Here is a 5730-nt window from a genome sequence, read left to right as displayed (position 1 = left end):
TTTATGAGAAATCGCTGTGGCTGAGATTATGACTATCACCAGCCTCCTCAGAAGCATTTCAGAACTTTTGATGAAAGAAAACAGGGACGTGTTAAACTTGAAACCTGGTTTTGTGATTATATTTTTAATGTGGAGGTCAACCCATGGAGGGCCTGCCATTCAATCCCCGTCAGGATCTCCACCAAGACGACTCAGACCCAGGAGGCACAGAGGGCTGGCTCAAGCCTGTAACTTCAGTTCAGCTGTGGAACCCACATCATAGACCGTCGCAAAGACCATCACAAAGCATTAAAGGCAGTTTCCAAATTAAATTAAATGGGTTGTCTTGGGTAGGAAAAACATGTTTTTCTCTCTAAATGAAAAGTTGTTAAATTAGTTAACACTGACACTCTTTCCTGGAGGCTCAGCACAGGGCTGCGGGAGCCTGGAGGTCCCTATGCTCCTGCTGGCTGCTGCAGTGCCCCTTGCTGGCCTCCCACCAGCATCCCACACCATGGCTAACGTCCCTGCGCCAAATTCCCATTTTCTGCTGCTGCAGTTCAGAGTTCATTAGGACAACAGCCTGGGTCAGAAGGGAATAATATATTATTATTATTACTTCTCATTGAAAGCTGGATTGAACCTATTTGCAAAATCATGGTGAGGAAACAGTAAGAAGTAGAGAGAGGGAGTGATGGAGTAGGGGGACACAAACAAGTGCTGTCCCTCCACCAAGCACCTCACAAAATGGTGTTTCAGCGGCTGATGGAGCCCTGCCATGCTGCAGGGCCACGGCCTGCCGGAGGGCAGCAAATACACAAGATTTCTTGGACTGATGTCAAGTTTTACCAACAGGTTAGATTAAAGCGTGCCCAGTTTTTGTATTTAGAGATTGTGGACATTGTAGCACTAATTGCAAATAATGCTTGTGGCATTTTTTTCAGATGAAACCAGGGACTCTCCCACATTTCTAGCCTTTCAGGAATTCTTTTTGAAAATGATCTTAACATTTACTTCCAAACTGACCTTTCATTGCCTCACACTGGGTATTTCCACCACCACCTTTAGCTCAACCACAGCCCTGGCTCTCACACGAAGCGCCAGGAGCGTAAGCCCCGCCGGGCCAGGCGACGCCCGCTGACAAGGCAGCGCGGTTTGCACTTTTATGGGCCGTGCAGCCAGCCTGCCTGCTCGAGCTGTTTCATTTTGTCTGCAGCCGAAACTCAAATAACCTGGAGTGAAGCTGTGACGGTGAGACACTGCGGTGCTAGTGAGCACACTTGGCCCTGACAGTGGAGACTGTGCTGCTGAGTGGCGGTGGGCAGCCAAGCCCCCCTGGGGCCCAAATCCACCCTGTAGGGGTAACTTCCTGCAAAATACCTAAGGGGACATCTCAGAAAGAGTGTCTTAGGGAGCTCATGTCTGCCACCTTGTCCCTTGGGTTGCTGAGCCCATGCCTGGGGCTGCACTCGCTCTCTGGATGCTGTGTGGCCCCAGACGGCTCCACATGCCTGGGACAGCCCACGGAGGGACAGCCCATACCACCGCAGGGCTGCTGCCATGGCCAGGGTCTGGGGAACAGGGGATGAGTGTCTGTGTTGCTGCTTGCAACCACTAAAACACAAGAGGGGTAGGAAAAGCAGGTATTGGGTTACAGTTATCTTCAATTAAAAAACTGTTTATCTTCGAAAATACATATCTGTTACTGACAAGCTCTGAAAACCACCACTCCAAGTCTGTCAGTAAAACCAAATGTTAAATGGAAAATATTTGCCAGGATTTAAAATTAGACCTACACATTACTTACAGATGTTTCAATGAAAAACACTTGAAACTCAACCACATAGAGTAATAAACCCCACAATGGTCTATTTTTTTTATGCTCCAAGTTAATTTTTATTATATAAGTAGCCATACGAAGAAGCCATTGCATACTGCTTAAATTAAATGTGGAGGAATGAAATCAGCAGTATCCCTTTACAGCATATGGTCCAGCAAATCAAATTATAAAGCTTTCCACATCTCATTAACTGCAATGAGTAGAGTGAGATTTCTAATAAGTCACTTCTTTTTCATGTGAGAGGTGAGCAGTGACTTATTGTAACTATTCTCACAGGATGACCCTTGTGCTGAAATTAAGAACTAAGCTAAAATGGGAAAGGTCATTTGGTCAAGTCTGATCATAACATTTCCTCGTTATTGTTTTAGTTGGCATTGAAGCACATGCTTTCCCAGTGCATCAGCTGAAAAATGCCTTTGATAATTTCACTGACAGCGAGTAACCCACACACTGCCATTTAATGAGTTTGGGCTGGATTAGCTGACAATAAAGAATACAGTATAAATGCTTTTATAGAATGAGTTTTTCAGCAGGAAAATTTCATGCATGCGTACTTAACTAATTTATTTGCATTTACCACTGAGATGTCAGTCCAAATACCACTCTGGTGAAAACTTCTGGTCCCCAGTTAGACAGCAGCCTCACCAATCTCTGCCTCTCCTCGGAAGGAACCTGCTCCATGCCCCCGCTCACAGGCCACCTGTAGCCACAGCTTCAGCTGCAGCGGGCATGCCAAGGGGAGAACTGCATTCAAAGGCTCACTTCTTCCTCTGCACAGAAAATCAAATCAACATACAATTGTTCATCATGTGGCTTTGCTTTATGTGGATTCCTGATTTAGTGGCAGATCTGATTCAGGAACTGAGGCATTCCTGGCTCCCTGTCCTGGGCTCAAATCTCTAACCTGAATCCAATCTCCCTTCCGCCATCAGCCTGAAATTGTTTGCTAAAGGATATATTGACCATAAAAATACAGTACAGTGCACAATGAGAGAAACATCTCAAGACAGTGGAAAAGGGAAAGCTCAGCCAGGCCAGCTGAAACACTTGGGAGGAAAATCAACAGGCTGTTTTTAGCAATTACAAAGTTGTTGGCTGATCTGATCTAGCTGGGCAGGAAATTCCATAGTTTTTGGAAACCATTGACAAAAATGTTCTGGCAGTTCTATTCTCCATTTTGTACTTCAAGAAGAGTTAATGCACTGTGCCCAAGAAGTTCAGTATGCAAAGAAAAATGGGAGAAAGCTTTTCAACTTAATATGGAGACACATTGTCTTCCACAGTAGCAGAAAAATCGTGTGGTTTACTTGAAATCTCCTGATGTACCATTGTAATGACTGGGCAGTAGTAAGAATGTAATCACTCCTGCCAGGACATTTCACTTGGTTATTAACCTCATGGAAAAATCTGGAGGACTGTAAACTAATCCTCAAAGGATGTATTTCTTATTTGCTCTAAAAACACTGCCTTACTTTTGTGCAGCCACTACTGAGAAGTCTGAAACCTAGCTACTGTTTAGATTAATTTAATTTCCCCTTAATGTTCATTAAATACTAAGTTGTTAGTTTAGGGCACCTCAAGACGAGTTGTTAGAGCTAATTTTTGGAAAAAGTAGTGTTTGAGTGCAAAATGCAGCATGCAGGGGATGTTCACATCATTTCCTTTGGGCTATTTTAAGCATTTTAGCAATGAATCAGTCCAGAAGACCTGATGTCCTCTGGCCCATGAGTGGGGACCAGCAGGCACCTGAAGCCATCCCAAGCCCCAGGAAGAGGGGGACAAGGTCTCAGCACTTCCATCAGATGGCAGCCAGCCATGGGCTTGCCTGAGTGGGTGCTAGGCCTGGGATCAGCAGCAGCACAGGGGAGATCAGGAGAGGCAGGATGGGCACCATGAGGATGTCTGGTCCCACTGCCCCACAGCCACACTGAGAGGCACCAGCTCCACAGTCAGCCTGGGCTTTCCATGTCCCTCTCCAACAGCCAAGCCTGCTCTCACTCTGCATCCTGAAACATTCTCTGGGTTGGATAGTATTTTTCTTCAATTGCATATGAAAATTCAGACGGTGGAGAAACCTTAAAAACACAAGTTGGAACAGTGACACTCAGACTGCAGAATGCTTGAAATAACAATTTTTTTTGGCAAACATGGAGAACTCTCACATCTCACTAGAATTAACTTTTGACCTCCAGACCTCAGAGAGTCAGAGTTTCAAAAAATGCAGCTTTGCACAATGTGCACTGAATTACTACAGTTCTCATGTGCATACAGTCAGGTAATTATGTATGCAAGAGTTTAAATTAAGGCCAGAACAGACAATATATTTTAAAATACTCTGAGTTTAAAAAGCATGTGTTGCTTTGTTGCAGTGAGTTAACCTGAATGCAATAAAGGGTTTACCAAATAAAAGCTCTGCCTCTTCCTTTGTGCAATGATTACGCTGTCCAAAGTACAGTCCTTGACACCCCCAGTAACACACCAGTGCCTTTAGCATCTGATGAAGATCCACTGCAGAAGGAGGACAGTGCATTTTGGGACAGTTGCAGGGCCTTCAGTGAAAAAGGATCTCATTTAAGAGGGCATTTGCAACTCTCCACTGGATTCATCAGATGCTCTTGATAGTGCCTAATTACTACATTTATCTAACCAGCCATTGACATTCTGGGTATATGGGAAAAAACCTGGGAAAAGCCAAAGTGATGATACACTTGAGCACAGCACCCTGCAGCTGTTCTGGAGGGATTAATTTTCAAAATATGGGGTGAGCCCTTAGAAACTTGAAATTCCTACTTTGAGAACTTGGACAGGCTGGTCTGCATGAAGGTTCAGGGTGTATGGCACAGACATGAGGTCACCCTCCCAGGCTCATTAGACCCACGACTAAGCAAAGCTATCACTTTTCAAACACCAAATGTGGGCAATTGCTATCAGCATTTCCATGCATGTTTTACTTTAAATAGTTGCTACTTGCTCATCCTTCTCTAGCTGAAAATTACCTATATACCTAAATGCATACACTTGTTATGTGCCTGTATATATTTATTTTAAAATAGCTTATGCATATATAACACAGAGACACAAAAGTTCTCTGATGCTTGCTCCTGGAGGGGTAATAACACAGAAATATTTAAGATGATTCAACAGTGGACGGCTCAGCAGATGTCTCCAGCATGGTGCAAGACATTAACATCTGCTGACTCATCATAGCAGTTAATTCGTGCCTGGCTCATGTTCCCGTCATCTCAGCAGCAATTTAGTACTTGGTGAATTTTCTCTCATCAGGAGTAAATGTTATCACAGACTTGTGATTATGTGCTATTTGAAACTGGTAGAGCTAAAGCCATGTGTGATAATAAAAGGTAATTGTTTACCTTTGAAGTTGATATCTATGGCCTTCGTGGCACTCTGCAGGAAATTGGGCCAGTCCACGACTGCTTGGGCAGTCAGGCTGTGTCTGACACCCCTCTCCAGGGCGTGAAAATGAGGTGGGTGCACATGCAGAAGTTAAAACAAGCTAGTGGCACTTTTATAGACTTGTTTTCCCTACTGAATGAAGCTGAACACACTGAAGAACTCAGTAAAGGAAAGGTTCCCCTTCTATTTAATGTGATGACATTGCTGGCTAGAATGGAATAATTGAATTTTCTTTCAGTGGAAGGACAAGCAATGCAACACCAGCTATGTACCCATAAGCACACCTGGGCATAGGCCCAGGTGTCACAGACACAATGGAAGGCAGGGAAGTGTGTCTGCCTGGGGGTGCCCAGTGGCTCGAGGCCAGCCCACAGCCACCTGCACAGGGCTGGCCACACTCTCTGCAAGCAGCGCCTGAACACCTGAGGCCACCACATCCTGGGACATGGCACAGCCAGCATCACCTCCATGTCCGGGACTTGATGCATGTCAGCTGA

This window comes from Camarhynchus parvulus, chromosome 8 (assembly GCF_901933205.1).
Source record: "Camarhynchus parvulus chromosome 8, STF_HiC, whole genome shotgun sequence".
Classification (NCBI taxonomy): Eukaryota; Metazoa; Chordata; class Aves; order Passeriformes; family Thraupidae; genus Camarhynchus; species Camarhynchus parvulus.
The sequence above is the reverse complement of the archived record's forward strand: the minus strand, read 5'-3'. Positions refer to the sequence as shown.